This window comes from Archocentrus centrarchus, chromosome 3 (assembly GCF_007364275.1).
Source record: "Archocentrus centrarchus isolate MPI-CPG fArcCen1 chromosome 3, fArcCen1, whole genome shotgun sequence".
Lineage (NCBI taxonomy): Eukaryota > Metazoa > Chordata > Actinopteri > Cichliformes > Cichlidae > Archocentrus > Archocentrus centrarchus.
Window position 1 is genome coordinate 30,445,199 of NC_044348.1, and position 16,861 is coordinate 30,462,059.

General features: G+C 40.2%; 1 protein-coding gene across 1 annotated transcript in view; it reads right to left on the reverse strand.

The window, feature by feature from the left end:
- The window catches only part of cskl (c-src tyrosine kinase-like), a 50,214-nt gene extending 34,130 nt beyond the window's left edge, over nucleotides 1-16,084 (reverse strand). The window contains exon 1 of the mRNA XM_030726306.1: nucleotides 15,852-16,084. The gene's annotated coding sequence lies outside the window, so the exon portion shown is untranslated. The remainder of the gene's footprint in view (nucleotides 1-15,851) is intronic.
- Nucleotides 16,085-16,861: the final 777 nt, after the last annotated feature.

A 16,861-nucleotide genomic window follows, 5' to 3' on the forward strand; every position in this document is an offset into this window, starting at 1 on the left:
AACTGTCAGAGTCTGAACTGAGCAAGAAACAAAAAAAAAAAAACAACCACATCCTTTCTTTGCAGAAGATTAAAGGAGTCATGCGTGCATCTAATCTGTTGACCCCTATTTTTATCTGACTGAATGAAAAATAGAGCAGCATGACACAGAACCTTCTCACTCCACAGTCAGACAGGCTAACTGACTGACTGACTGACAGACAGGTGGGAAGACAGGAGGCAGCCCTCCAGTCTCCTTCTCTGACGTAACAAGTGACAGGCTTGGGCTTGCCGCTGATGACAGATTACAAAAACAGGGAGACGGGAAGTGGAAGAAAGAAAGGAAGAGGGAGAAAGAATACCCCCCCCCCCCCCCCCCCCCTTCCTTTTGAGTTTTGGGAGGCTGCTGGACTGAAGAAAGCAGAGGGGAGGAAGGGTAGCGGTGACGGCTTATTGTTTGAGCTCTGTGTGCTGCGGTTCCAGTCTCAGCACACACTCATGCAAGCCTGGCTATTTATATCCTCTCAATATCCATGCAGGCGAAGGCAGGCTGCAGTCATTTTCATCATTTCCTTTATTCTGGAGACAATGAAGAGACTACCTGCTGGGAGTAAACCTGCTTGTACTACTTACCTTAGAGGATTCCCCCATTTATAATTGTGTTTTTTGATTTTCATGAGAACATACATTAGCTAAAGAAAAATTCCATGTTTATACAATTAGCTGAACAGGGACAATCCACCATATTTGAACTGCATTTTCCATGAAGTAAAGGGGACTTGCTGGAAAAAACAGCTAATTTCAGAGACAATGCAGTGAAAATGCCGTTGTACCACTGCACAATCTGTGTCCCCAGTGCGCCAAAATGTCTCTTTCATCTGACTAAAGACAGACAGAAGAAATCTGAGCGATGCAATAAATGCTGGCTGTAGTTTCTTTAAATATTTATCACCACCAGCATTTACCTTAAAGTCACACTGGCCCTATTTTGAATGGTATGGCACTGAGCCCTTTGTAAAGGTTTATTCTGAGCAAATGTAGAGGCATGAGTCAAGGAAGCGAGAAAGTAATGCAGGTTCTAAAGTACAGTGCAAGTATGTGGGTATGGGGCTGGCTGTACAGATTTAATTACATCCATTAATGAGATATTAGGTATAAACTCAGTGGTAATGCTATGCAAGTGTTTTGTGTTAACTGCAGAAATGAACAGAAGGAAAAGATGACTAAGGTTGTAGGAAGCTCCTCAAGTAGGGATGAGAGGTCTGAGATAGAAAAGGATGCAGGAATTATAATCCATGTGAAGAGAGATTCACTGGAGAGGCATTGCTAAGGACTACATCAGCAAGCCAGGTGAGAACTGAGACAAAACAAGCCCAAGTTTGGTGGGCAGCAGTGATGGAATTCAAAATAAGAACCAGTGGAATGTCCGCTAATAAAGTTATCACAGATGGTTTCGTTCTTTGGATGGATGGAAAACAAACACTAAAATTTGTCACAGCCATTAATATAGCGAGGCAGCCTGCACAGCTAAAGGGTGTAGCCATTTTCATACTTCAGCCCTTCTAGACATTCTTCAGTGGAGAACACAAATGTCTGACGAAGTTGAACTAGACTTCAAAAAGGTTCTTACCCTGCCAGCTCCTGAGCACAAAGTCATAATGACGGCCCAACAGCACCAAAAAGAGAAAGAACAGCACAGGTAACTGCCCAGTAGTGACCCTTTGTTCCTTCCTTCACACATATATGAATTTGAGTGACATCCCATGCTTAATCCATAGGGTTTAATAAGAGGTCAGCCCACCCTTTGCAGCCATTCTTCCAGAAGTACCGATCTCTACGCAACTGCCAAACCCAGAATTGTCCATCGGATTCGCATGATTCGCCACACCAGAGAATACATCTTCACTGCTCAGCGTGCTTTACACCACTGCATCCGCCGCGTCGCATTACACTTGATGATGATGATGTAAGGCCTGCTGCTTGGCCAAGGCACTATTCTTGAGCTAAATCTGAAAGCCAATGCGCATTATGCGCTTCAGCATCCGCTGACTGCGCTCTGCCGTTTTGCGTGGCCTACCACTTCGTGGCTGAGTTGCAGTCATTCCTAATCGCTTCCACTAGAAGTTGACTGAGGAATATTTAGTACTGAGGAAATTTCACAATGCAGTTTTTGCACAGGTTTCATCCTATCAATAATTCTTGTTTTGCCTTTCAGTATACCCCAGGAAAAGCATCTGGCATAAAAATCAAATATTCAAATCAAGTCAAATCAAATATTAAATAATTGTGACCTAAAAACTGACCAAAACTTTAGAATCATGCAGCCTTGTCCTGTAAATCATTAACAAACTCCTATGGGCTAAATGTGAGCTTGTGTGAGAAAACAGCTGAAGTGTGGGAAACAGTGCAGTGCATACAAACACATAAGTGCACTAAGTCATGGCTTAATATACACTGTCCCTTAAACAAGTACACACATATGTGCAAAAGTGGCTTAAACATCCTGGGAGGTGAGAGTGTGACTGAGGAAGGGGATGCATGGGGACATCGCCTGCTGCTGCTGCTGCTGCTTTCATTGCCTCTCCTCCTCCTTTGATGTAAAGCACAACAACTCCTCTATTCAGAACATAAGAGAAGATGAGGAGGCAAAGCACAGTGATGGAGACACAAAGAATCTCATTAGAAGCAGCCACAGCAGGGTGCTGGTACAATATGGCAGCAGCATTAGTGGCAACGGCAGCTCCGAATCTCTTCAATAAGAGAAGCAAAAGAAGAAAAAGACTCAGTGGACAAAAAAAAGAGTTAGGGAGCAGAGAGGCACACAGGGAGAAGCCCAAACTGCAAATGACACTAAAAACTATTATGGTTGAAAACAGTGATTATACAGATTGCCTGCACAATACATAATCCAAAATTTGGAAAGAAATAGCCAGGAATTTTCTGACTTTGAAAAGAAGGGAACTACAATTGGACCCTACTGCCCAAGAGAAAACAAGAAACAAAAACTGAGCTTTCTTCTGAAAAACAAGCAATACACTCATCAGGTTGTCACATTCAACAGTGTCTGATGATCAATCATATCTGCTCAGCTGTTACCCCAGTATTTAACTACCAACATAACACTGTCACGTTACCAAATGTTAACTGATTTAACTGACAAATCCCTACTATTTTTCTCCATTTGGTCGAATTTAACATATTTGTTCTGTTGCATAATATTCTGTTAACTGCTAACTAACAGTTTCTTGTAGTGTAATAAAAAATGGATTCTGTATAAAGACTTCTGACAGACAGACTAAAAATTAGTCAAGAAAAGAGCAAACGACCCAAGATAAGGAAATGCAGATACGGAGATGCAGATAGTATAAAAATGAGAGAAAAAGATGCTCACAGATGGAGAGGACAGAGATCAGGGGGACAAGGACATAGAAAAAAAAAAAAAAAAGGAGGAGTCAGATGAGTGTAGAGGAGTGGTAGGTGTAGATGACAGCGGAGAGAGGCATGGAAATGTGGTTTCTTGGCAGAGGACTGTATCTGCTCATCCTTAATGCAGTCATCTGTTGGTTCCATTGCCAACCATGAATAATAAAGGCTCCACCCCGCTATGCCAGTACTCTGAATTATTAATTCACAACCACAGACTTGCATTAGTGCACACTATGGGGTGCAAACACATTTGCCCATTTAGACTAAATCACATGTGCGTGCATACACACAGTATGTGTGCACATGCATATTCACACACTGACAATAAGTGAATTTAGTGTCCTCTCTGAAGTTTTGCTTTATAAAACTGCTCTGACGCAGAGCTGGTGATACAATTTGTTTGAGTTTACTTGGACTAATCACTACGGTTACTTTCGTGCAAATATCACAACAAATCACTCACAGATTTAATAATAAGCAAGTGTAGAATTACTCAAAACAAAACTATAACAGGAATTTATAACAGCAACATGTCAAAATACTGACAAGTATTAATTTTTCAAAATGTTTTTTAGCTATGAAAAGCGATAAACTACAGTTAAATTATCTTGCAAAAATAACCAGTTAATAATTAGTACTGTTTCTGCCATAATTGTAGCACCCAAGAGACAGTATTAACTAGGTCATTGGTTTCTTTTCATAGGCTTGGTTAAGTGATGTAGCCCAATTAGCTGAAAGGAGAACTGACACATGTAAATCAGTGCAATGCTGCTGTGACTGTACGTTAAGCACTCTCGATACTGAAGATGAGGGAAGGTCCAAGGAACGGGCATGTGTGAGACAGAAATGGAAATACTCATATTTTACCATATAAATAATATCCTAGTCTTTTTAAATAACACTAAATATGCTGCTATAGCTAAAATGCAAGCACTTACACACATACACAAAAACACCTCTTACTCACCTACTTTGCATTTCCTGCAATAAGAGCCTAACTGAAAAGACACCGTCTCCTACACATCATGCCTCTGTTAAATCAAAGCAGAAAACATCTCTGCTTCCCCACACAGATACCAGCCAACAAAACCTGCCAAACAGTCTCTATTGTTGGGCTGCAAAACAACACAAGACCATCAGAAACAAAAAAAAAAGAGAATGAGAAACCTGCAGTGAGCACATTTCACACAGAACATACAGCTGTGTGAATGTTTTAGTGCATGTGCTTCTAAGAGAATGTGTAAACTGGAAAAATGCATTTGGGCAGCACATCCAGACCTTGTTTTCACCCTGAACATTGGGTGATCGTAATGGTGCAGGTGAGAAAATACAAGTAGACACTGAGGTACACACGAGGCATTAGGAGACTTTCTGCTAATGCAGAGCCAATGTTTGCAGAGACAGCAACTGCAAATCTTGCCTGCAGAGAGTAGGACTTAGGGATTTCTTCAGTAAATTTATGAAAGCTTGACAGACTGCATGCATTGATAACCCCATTCACTCTCACAGTCCAGGGACAGGCAAGCAGCCTTAAAGTGAAGTAAGAATAAATAGAGATGCACTGTATGACCTGTATACAGTATATTTCAAATACTGGTCAGTAACAACATGCAGAATAGCACTATATCCAACTGTCCTGAGAAAATCATTTTAAATTTCTTAAAATACGGAAAGGGAACAGCAGCATGAACACCCAAAGAAACACAAAAAACATCCTGACAAATTATATTTCAGTTAAAACTCAGCATGATGCAAACTATTAAAAATGTACCAGCACTGAATGCTTAGATATATCACGATCCATGTACAGAATTTTTCCTGCTTCACAATGGACCTCTGGAGAGTGACTGCACACATAAGATAGATTGTTCCATTAAGGCAATGAGTCTGCACTACCTTACCCAGCCAACATGCGCATTCTTCTGTGTACAACTGGTCTAGCAATGTCACTTTTTTGGAGAATATAAACAGAATGACCCTTTATTAGTGCAACAACATCACAGCAAGCAAGAACCAACTACTTGTGTCAATGACACAAAATCTTCTGGTTGCCCTCTTGAGATATAAACAGGAAGAATATTAAGCAAGCACAATGGAAATAATCTACAATCTTAGATTTATCCAAATCTTTGCCCTTACTTGATGCAATAGAGGTTCAAACTGAAAGTGGAATTAACACTGTGGGAAGAGTGTGTGGATCTGAAATGGCCCTAAATTCTTGGGTTCCCAGGAGACTCCAGCTTTACAGAAACTTGAGAAAGGTTGGTTTGTTTTCCTTAGATGCTGACCCCCTAATGCTGTGGACATCAGCGGGAATAGCAGAAGATCTCTGAACGAGTGACTAAATGTGTGGGTTTTTTTTTTTTTTTTTTTTTTACTTTTTACTGTATTTTGCAACAGGAAGCACTGTACTGCAGGTCATTAGGAATGGATCACATCATGAGACTGGATGAGTCAGTCAGTTTTACAACCTTTTCTCTGACAAAGAAATTACCAAAGTCCTGCTGTACTGCACTGAATTGAGACGGTGATGCAACATGTTTCTTTGTGATGACAGTAGGCTGTCTGAAGGCAGAAAACTCAGGACATTCAGTCGAAACTGCACCCATTTTTCTTAGGACACCACAGGCTGTTCATTTGTTTTGTAAATCACGGGTTAAATATGAATGTTTTCAGAGCAAAATACATATTTATAAGAAGAAGAAGATGAATGAATGAATAATCTGGAGGTGTTTTGAATAGATCATCATCAAATGGTTTTATTGGGCCAGGGTGTGAGACAATCACTGAACTTTATTAATACTGCTTTATGATCTCATTAATCCAAAGATTGCTCATACAGTCTCGAAAAGAATGAGCAAGAAAAAGACAAAAGGCTTTATAAACTGTGGTTATACTAAGCTAACTACATACAGAATACATACCATCAGCTGCACTTGTTTCACTGCACATCGAGCTGTTTGCATTTCTAAAAATGTATTTTTAACATTCAGGTTGTATTGGCCTACATGTGTAACAATACTAAAAATTTTGCCTGGAACAATATCACACAGTGTGACTTTTAAGACAAACTTCTAATTAGCTAGTAATGATCATTGATCACTTAAAAGGAAGAAGAAAAAAAAAAAAGACTGAAGTGAAACTTGCAAAACAGAAGCCTTGTTTTCAGCCTGAAACCGTTATCATGATCATGCTAAAAAGGATGCAATATGGAAACCATTCGGGTTGGCTTGATTTCTTACCGAAATCTAAAATAAGTGTGGACTGTAATGAACCTGAAAGACTGCTAAAATCTCACACTGCATACGCACCCTAACAAATAATCCTCAGCAACAACATAATGTTAGCTTCCTCAAAGAGCAAACAATTTACATTTTACCAGCCACCCTTATTCAGAGTATTAAGTGCAACAAATAACACATACACTAATTCCCTCTATTTTCAATATTTCAAGTGGTGACTAAGCTACGTGGGCTATACTACTATGATGATATTCTTGTGTGCTAGGATTTTAATTTATGAAAAATAGAAGGCGGTCATTATTCAGTCCATCTCCAATTTATAATTATATACCTACTTACATCCAGCTACCAGCTACTGCTCAGCATATTATTTTCTTGAGATTATCAGCTGCTGTATCAGAAACATGCTCAGATGTAGGCCACAATTAATGATAACCAGCTACACTTCTGGTGTAATCTCTCATTTGAAACATAAGACAAAAATAAAAAAATAATAATGTGGCTTTTATTAAAAAGACAGCCTGAGGGAAACTGAACACAAAATAGATCAAGTAAAATCTTCCTTGTATTAAAGAGGAGCTAATTCAGGTCACTTTACATCTGAACACTTTGTGTGACATCATTATAGCAAAAGCTTTTACTGTATCTTTGAAGTACATCCGATAACCTGGGGGCAGGGGTGGGCACTGCTGGAGCCTCCCTGCTAAGCTAGAATTCATTGTGATTATCATCAGTGACTCATCTTGTATTCTTTTTAGGACAGTCAAAATAATTGCAGTTGGGTTTAATATCTCTATAAATGAAGCAAAAGAATACACCAACTTCATAATGACTGCACTACTTCCTCTACATTTCCCCCCGCTGACCCAAATATGAGGCGCTTCAGCGAACCAGGACGCAGGTGTTGTATGCAGAAAGTCACACTGAACAGGCAAATGAGGCTTAACCACAGGAAGTCCAAAATATAAATAACATGTTAGCACAAATTCTTATCACAGCTTGTATCCAGAGTTCAGATCAGTTTTAATGTTTATGAGCCTGACAGTGCTGATGTGACAATCGACAGCGCATCTCAATGCACAGGACATACAGCAGAGAGGTGACAAATCAAAGAAAAACCTTAATACCATAAATCCTACAGTGAGGGGATTTGGTGTGGGAAGCATTTTTTTGGCAGCATTTTATGGTCCTTAGATGGAAAGGTTACTACAAATCAATACACAGTAGTTCTGAGTCATAAACATTATCCTATGATTAAACTTTCCATCCTGATGGAAGTGGTCTTTTCCAGGAAGTGGACACCAAGGGTCAATGAGTGGTTTGATGAGTATGAAAATGATGTGAATCACATGCTATGAGCTTCACAGTCACTACATCTCAACCCAACTGAACACCTTTGGATCAATGTGTTAAAGTTCAACATCATCAAAACACCAAGTAAGGCAATATTTTTTGGAAGAATAGTGTTCCAGACATGTGGGAGGAAAATAAATACAAAAATAAATCAATGTCAAGGTGTACAGAAGCTGTTCTGAAGCACACTGTCACTAATCACTTGGCTAACACTTTCCCCTCACCCACATGGAGACAATCATGTAACCTGGTGCATTCAAATTAGTTATTTTTATTTTAATCAGTATCTGTATAGACAAAGAATTTCACGAACAGTTACAATGTGGTATTTCAATTTAGACATTCTATTATGCCTTTTTTAACTGATATATCTCAGGACTGTTACTAGCTTTTCCAGAAGAAATAAGGAAATCAAGAAGAAATACTCATTTACTGCAAAATGCTAAAAAGGTATAATTTATGACAAATGCATGAAACAATGTTTTATGCATTGTGTACAGTGTGTTACAACCAGCAGCTTCAGTGTTACACAGGTTAGATGTAGTGACAGTAGGTCTGACATGGTACAAACAAGTTAACATATAAATATATATTTTAAGATTCACTTAGGTAGTGCAAAAAGAGTATTTTTAGGTTTCTGTTTAGTTGCTGGTAGGCTTTTCTCAGTTTCAATTTAGGGCTGTAGGAGAAACATGATACTTTAACACGATTATATGTATTTAAACAGTATTATGTTAATTATGCAAATAGGGATGCATAATTAACACTGTCAATAAGTGTTACAGATGGACAGGATCGATAATTACTGCCTAGCTCCCACATTAACATTATTTTATTAGTTTTAGCTACTACCTAGCCAGTACCTTAATAATACAAGATGATTAACGTGGCTATTGGATAATTAGCAATAGTTAAACAGCTAACGTTAACATGTGCAGCACACCGGTTAATTCTTCAGTGTTGTTGAAACGGGAGCTTTACTGACCTCTCAAAAATTCTCCTAAAGTGTTGTTCAGTGCTGTGAATGTCAACTATTTCAGCTATTAGTGAGGGGAGGGCCTGTGTGCCTGCCTCTCTGCAGCAATGCTGTTTGAAGTGGTGCCTGAACTGGAGGAGGCAAAAATGGCATTTTTTGGTCGTGACACTCTTGTAAATGAGTATCTAATCTGATATTAATTTTCTATACTGATTAGTTTGAGTATAGATTCCCCCCCAGTGAATTTAACTGTTTAAGGTAAATTAACCTGTGCTGAATATTCTGACATACAAGCTATCAGCATGAGGCAAGAGAACATAATATGATTTTACTGGTAAACATTTAACAAACACAAAAAAGCAAACAAACAAGAAAACTCAATTTTCCAACACAATGGCATACAGTATCACTCACATGAAATAGGCTTTACACCAGCAGTGAAACGTTCAGTCCTGTGCTCTTCTGCAGGATTCCACTTAAAGAGGAAGTGTCCGACTGTTTCCCACGGCCACCTCATTTCCTTCTCCTCATTAATTCAAATCAGATCGTGCAAAATCCAAAACAAACTTTTGTCATCGAGCTGATCTATCGCTTAAATAACCAACCACTGTGTTTGCTACTTTGCACCATGAAGCAGCTCTTGGTAAACAACTAAGGTGGTGTATTGAAGGATGACGAGGCCACATCCAAGTTATATGACAGTTTCATTTTGGACCTAAATTATTACTTAATGTCAAAAATGGTTTACAGGAACTGATGGGGCTGTCATCAAGCTTCTTTACCAATGGCAATACCTCTTAAATGTATCAACCAAGCTACCACACAAACAAAACATTACATATAAAACCAGAAAAGATATTTACGGACAGAACAGTATGACTCATCGCACACTGCGAGCACAGAGAATGACCACATTAATGAAAACAAACCAGTTTTCTTGGTTATGGTTAACAGCACTACAGGTTCAGAAGCAGCTAGTGAACAGGCAAACAGGAAAATGCTAAAATGTCAGATTATTTCATTATCCTTTTGTCAAAGAGCTCCCAGTAGGAAATCTCTGGAGCCTGTGGGCGTAGTGAAAGACTAAGGCATGTGTCAGGCCTACAGCTCTCCTCATTGCCTGCATTGTGTAGCTAGCCAGCAGGCGTGGCGCTAGAAGGCTCCCGGTCGTCAAGGAGCTGTCCAGCCGCTGCCCAGATGGAAAAGCCAAGCTGAGTTTGCACGCAAGACGGCTGCCACAATGCCACTATTCTACTGGGAAGCATGATCAGTAGGAGGGAGAGGATGTAGGGGGTTTGCCTCTATTACAGCACAGGCAGAATGGCCACAGAAGACGTAGTGAAAAAAAAAACAGGGGAACAAAGTATTCAGAGCAGAGTATTATGACTGAAGTTTTTTTTTTTTTTTTTCTCTCTCAAGGGATGCATAGGATGGTTTATTTAACAAATTAATACAAGCACCTGCCTCTCCAGTGAGTTTATCAACCTGGTCCAACTCCAACTTAATGGCCTTGGACTGTAGCACGCAGCTTGCTCTTTTTCCTCTGCATACTTGTGGAGCTCAGTGTGGTGGCACAAGAACCAGCGCTACACCTGCTGCAGGTTTTGGTCATGGCAGCTCTCAGGCTCACAGAGCCTGCCCAGAGTAGAACTATACCTGCCAGCTACAGTCCAAGACACCTGGGCTGGAATCCATGGGATGAGAAACTCATTGGCAGGGAAATTAAAAGACACTGAAGACCGCCACAAGAGTAACCAGATACCCTGCCATTAGAAGAAAGACTTGAAAGAAAGGTCTGGTACTAGCTGCTTAGCAGTGACTGAACTTTCAAAAAAGAGGAAGTGGACTGTCCACTAGTAAATCAGTCAGTTGGGGTTTTCCCTCTGATGGTTAAAAAAAAAAAAAAAAAAAGAAGAAAGAAAAAAGAAAACCCTGCAAAAAAACTTATATTGGCCTTGTCTGTTACTGGCTTATCTAAAATTAGATGAACATTTACCTAAAGCAGAGATCAATCTTTATCTGTTGTGTCCCATCAATTTTGTGGTTTTTGGGATCCAGCTTCATAAATTTAGAAGATTGGCTTTGTGCTCATTCAAAGACAGTGTGATGAAGAGCTCAAAGGTTGTGAGATATTTGCTGATCAGTCCTTTATAATAGTTAATTGAATGTATTCAGGTTTGGGACTGTAACTTGTAGACACCAAGTTGAGATTTGGGTACTATACAACTGGCCAATTGATCAAAATAAAAATATGCAGAGAAAAATGCTAGTACAATATCGTATCATCAGTTGAATTCCTAACACACGTGTAGTAAACAGTACTTATATTTGCTTTACAGTACAATAATGATTTGGATTACAGTAGCATCATTAACAAGAACCAGCCAGCTAGTTAGTTCTATCTGGTATCCATATGAGGAACATTTAAATCACCTACCAGCTGAGACACAATGAATTTGCTGTTCACTTCACAGTTGTGTGCTGTAATACCCTATGATGTACCTAAAAAGGGGAAGCAGTGCAGGTGCAGTGCAGATGTGCTGCCAGTTTCCATTTCTATCACCCTCTATTCAAGTGGACTGTAGCATGACTTGCCGCTTTGCATCTTGCAAGCTCTACAATAAAAAGGCATTACTCAGAAGGTGCGCACACCAAAAGCAGCAGACACACAATACACCACACTGAGCGTGTTTGGACACAAAGAATCGTTTCCTGCTACCAACTCGATGCTCTTTCATTTTACAGCTACTAAAACACTACACTAGGATACTGAAATGAACACAGCCATGAAATAATTGATGATGAATTCATCCATGCAGAGTGATGTGATAGAGCCTACTGTGCCTTGCACCATCTGTGAAATCCTGTTGCTCATGAGTGTCAGTATTAGAGACACAATAGTACAAATATTTCATATCAGAGTTATCAGTATCATCACAGTACTGATAAAAAGTGCTGAAAGCGTTGAAAAAGTACTGATACACCGAAATTGTTTTGCCAAGCTCCCCCCGAACATCTATACAGGCAGCACCCTCTCATAGATTTCCAGTCAAAGGTGTCTGAAGGGGACCATCTTCTACTGGGCGACACGTGAGAAAGAACAACTGTGAATATGTCTACCGTGTTTTACTTACTGGAATTTTTTTTATTTATTTTTTTAACACAACAAAGCTGTTAGCTTCTGGATTTTGAAATAATATGTAGGCTCTCCAGACAAAAATGCATCACACTAAAAATTACTTACCTATCATTCCCTAAAAAGTGGTCACACGTAATTTTATATCTGACAGGTAGACCATCTTCTTGCAAGGTTCCCTCAAACTCTTAAAATCAAAATATAACCACGCCTCAGATTTAACGGTCTTATTGTCTTTGAGTTACACTCTTACGTTGGCCTCCAGCAAAGCTCTATGCCTATGTTGTATCTTACTTCATGGCTTGATATGCACCTTCCCAGAAATGTAACTAGATGTTACAGTGAGCAGAACACAGCTCAACTCAACTGTGCTAAGTCTATTTAAATACAGTATATTGATTAGAACAAGGCTAATAGATCAGCAAGCAAAATGTTGCAGGTTGCATCCAAATAGGTCATCGCTATGCCATTGCTATTATTCTGCTGGTGTAAAAAATGCCTTTTTTTCCTCATTTTTATTCCCCTGCCAATCTGAGCATAGAATCAGAGTTGGTCCTGAAATTCTGCATCTGTTTTCATAAAAATAACTGCCATTCAATAATAAGTTCCAAGTGCAACATGAACGCCTCAGTTTCTGTCATGATGGCAGAGCAATGAAGACACACAGGCACACAATTATAAATGCTAACAACAACACTGCCCACTACAGCAGGGATTCGACACAGTACTATAAAATATGTTTAAGGTGGAAAAATATCTGAAGCACTGTCACCACCTTAAGCCATGCTTTCCTAGATTTTAAGTAAGCCCATGCTGCATGCATGTTGGCAAACTGCTGCTAACCTTGATTGACAGTATTTACAGTAAGTTTTTCTAGGGGCACTAATCAGGAACAGATTTATATAGAAACAGTAATACTAACCAGTGGATTTTACTACAGTAACCATTAACTGTTCCATTCTTAGTCAGTATACTGTTAAGCTCTGCACCAGTCACCACAATAAATCCCTCCTCTGCTGCTGGACTTGCCGATTAAAGAGACAGCATGCGCTGAAGAGAAGAGTCTAGAGGGGAGAAAGAAAAAAAAAAACAAAAAAAAAAGCTAAACGAGGTCATTGTGTTGAGGTCAGCAGGGCCTTGGACAGGCTTCAAATGTGCAATGAGATGGTCAGTGTAAAGACAGAGGAGCCATTACTTCCCTGCTGAGCACATAAGCCAGGCACAAAGCTTAACATGAGACAGTAACACAGATCAGCTCCTTGCAGATTTAGGGATCAAGCAGACAGTGTTTTCCCCCCTTCTTGTAACTCATTGCTAAACAGAAAAGAGCCAACGTGTATCTAGGCCTGCGGGCTTGTACTGTCACCTCTACTCCTCGTCAAGCTGCACCTCAATCAGAGTACTCTGATCTAGCCATCAGTCATTCAGTGTGATGAGGAAGAAGCTATTGACAAGAGAAGACAGGGAGGGAGAGAACTGAGTGTGGTCAAAGGTTTCTATCTGTGAGGCGTGGGCCACCTTACTAGGTGTGTGAGATTTTACAAATAAAGAGCCGCGTGACCTCACTTCTCAAAACAATCTCAGCTTGATCTAAATTTTTCTAACATTTAAGTTGAACGAATTCTTAGATGATATAAAGTTTTACATGCGGGGACCCTCGGGGCATTATGTTGGACATTCCGGCTTATGGGCAGCAGGTTATTCCTGACAGACATCACATATGGACTCCTAACATGCTGCAGTCTGGATCACCAGATTCCTCTGGGGATAATGAATGCCAAGCCTGTGCACTCCCATCTCACTCTTGGTAACAGATTTATTTAATAGAAAACCAGAAGCTTTCATGCTGCTTTCATCAACACCGTGTACTCACGGTAACTAGCACAGGAATTGAGACAAGTGGGGAAGAAAATAAGATAACTCTCTGAGAGCAAAGAAAGAAACATTTACTCTTATAATAAAAAATATATAATATAGATGCAAAAACAGAGTTGTGCAAAGCAAAATGTGTCAGGTATCTATCCAATCAGACAGTCATTTTGCCTCCATCCAGATTAAAATGCAAAGGCTAATCACTGGTCAAACCTGCTGAGGGAATCAGTTATTAAAATAGGCAACAAGATCTGGACAGATGATATTTCAGATTTCCAGCTACCACAACACACTAACATGTCAGAAAACAAGCACAGGCATGGAGATAATACACTAATCATAAGATTTGTTCCCTGAAAACAGCCAAGGAGTAAGATCAGAACTGATTAGGGTTGCTACTACAAAGCACAGAAGTTAGTTTTCACCTAAACTACACAGTGAAACTGCATAAAGTACAAATACTACAATTGGCAGTCAAGTCTTGGCTTGCTAAAGTATGTACATTTCAACATTTCAAGCAGTTATCTTGAAGTACTGTGCATGGAACCTGCATACAATGCCAAAGCTGGAGGGACAAGATACATCATAATGTTGGTCAATTTCATAAACTACCAACAGCACTGAAATATAAATATTGCAGCTGTTGATAATGCAGCTTATGTCCTTAAACCCGTAAATGTGTCCTTGAGCATGACACTGGAGCTGTACTAGTTCAAACATGATTTTCTGTAGTTTAACCTGACCCTGCACCTCCCCGTGAAGCCATGCCAAGAGAAAAACAATTTTCCCGTGGGATAAACAAAGTATCACAGTATAACCAAGTATTCTTATAGTTATTTGCCACCATTAGTTCCTTCCACACCGTTAGTTACAGTTGCATGTACTCCCCTAAAACCCAAGACAAGCGCTGAAGTTAGTAAGGGTGGTCGCCAGTTTATATTAAAACACGAGGAAAAACTGATCCGTATCTCTCAGGAACGGGGCTGGACCTCAACTCGAGTCTGTGTTCTAACGCAACGCGGAGGAGACTAAAATGACTGGATCCATTATCGGATATAACCGTTCTTTTGTCGCCCTCATTTCCCAGCAAAACGCTGAACAATACCAAAAGGCCAGGCCACAGTATTTGTGCACAGGGTCGTAATTTCAACAGCACGTTTGCTCTACCTCTACCTTTAGAGCCACCACGTTACACAAACTGAAAAAAAAACGGCGCATCTGTTTGTAAAACAGTGGTGTACAGTTCTTTGTTTTGGTGAACCCAGGTTTTTAATATTTAGGCTTTCTTGCAGTACTGCACCGCAGTGTTTCCACAGACAAAGACTGTCAAAGGAAATGGTCAAGATCCCAAGACACGACCAAGGTGTCCGACTATGGAATCAGACCAGAGAAAAGCTTGTGAGATTTTCGACACAGGCGCAGAAATCTTGGCAACATAAACGAACAAGGTAGATGTAACTTTAGCAGCTGCTTTTTCTTTGTCAGTGTTCTGCTGTACTGTCAAGCCATATGACTGTACTGGGGAGGAGTCACGAATTGTAAGTAAAAATCTGTTAAAGCCTAGCATAACGCTGAATTGCGTCCGATAATGGATCTCGTGACGTTACATTGCTCGTTAACTAGCAGCTAAAGCTAACGCTCCCATTCAGGTTAGCAGTTCACAGCGGCACCCGACTGTAACGGGCAACACCTTCATTCTGTTAGTGAATGTAAAGTAAAACCTGGCCCCCAAAACGGAATATACAACCCGGTAATGACATTCCTTGTGTGGTGTGTATCCCGAGCCTCCCCTGTGCTAAAACCCCGTGTTGCAGCGGCAGCAGCAACAAACCCAAGACAAAACAATCACTGCGCTGTGAGCAACTCACCCAAAAGATACCGCTGTGCTGTCGACCATATGCTGCCGCAGTTTAGCGATGAACACCCATTAGAATGACTCCTACGGTTGGGGGGGGCATCCAGGTGTTGCGGTGTTAAGAGTACACAATCCCAAACGTGACTTTGCTTTGACGGCTGTTGTCTGTACTCAGACCGCATATGTGTGTTCCTATGTGTGTGTAGTAGAGCTCTGCGAGGCCTGCTGCTGGAAGGAAATGGTCTCCGCTCCATCAACGCAAAGCGCATGCGCAGGGGAATCGCACGGCCAAGGGGCGAACGGTCTTGAGCACAGCCGTGTGGCCAACAGGTGAGACTGTCAACTGATGTCTCACTTGTTACTGCGGGAGGTTACCGGCTAAATGGCCACCTGCCACCCTTCCCAGCGGGATAAAGCCACGGTGTAGTAACACGGGATGAATATACGGTGTAATTTACTAGTACTAGCCTACATATTGTGTTGCTGTGTTGGGTTTCTTGTTTATTCAGTGGAGGATGTTAAAAACATAGCAGTGGGTTCCAACACAAGTGACTTTTTTTTTTGGAGAGCTGTTTAAATGATTACATACAGGTACCAGTAAAATAGGCTACTGTTATTCAGACTGAAGGCAAACTCATATTCTCATATTTATTCAGCGTGCCAGATATGTTAAGTGTGGGGGACCAAGACTGACAAAATTATCAAATCAAATCAAATCAATCAATAAATAACTCAGTTCTTTTTAGTCTCACTAAAAGCAACAATTTTTTTTTTAAACTAAAAACATATGGGCAACAATTATAAAGGAGTATTAAATGGCATCTGTCAAAACTGCATCTAGGTGTAGTAACTTAAGTGTAATATTTTCTCAAATAACATGGCCCATGTGATCTTGTGTTTTAAAAGGGGTGCTTTAATTTTTCAGATATGTATTCTATATGAATAAATCTCTTCAAGCCCCCCATGATCACCTTAGCCTCTGCACTTTGTTGAAGGGTCTGAGCCAAATGCTTGTCAATGACA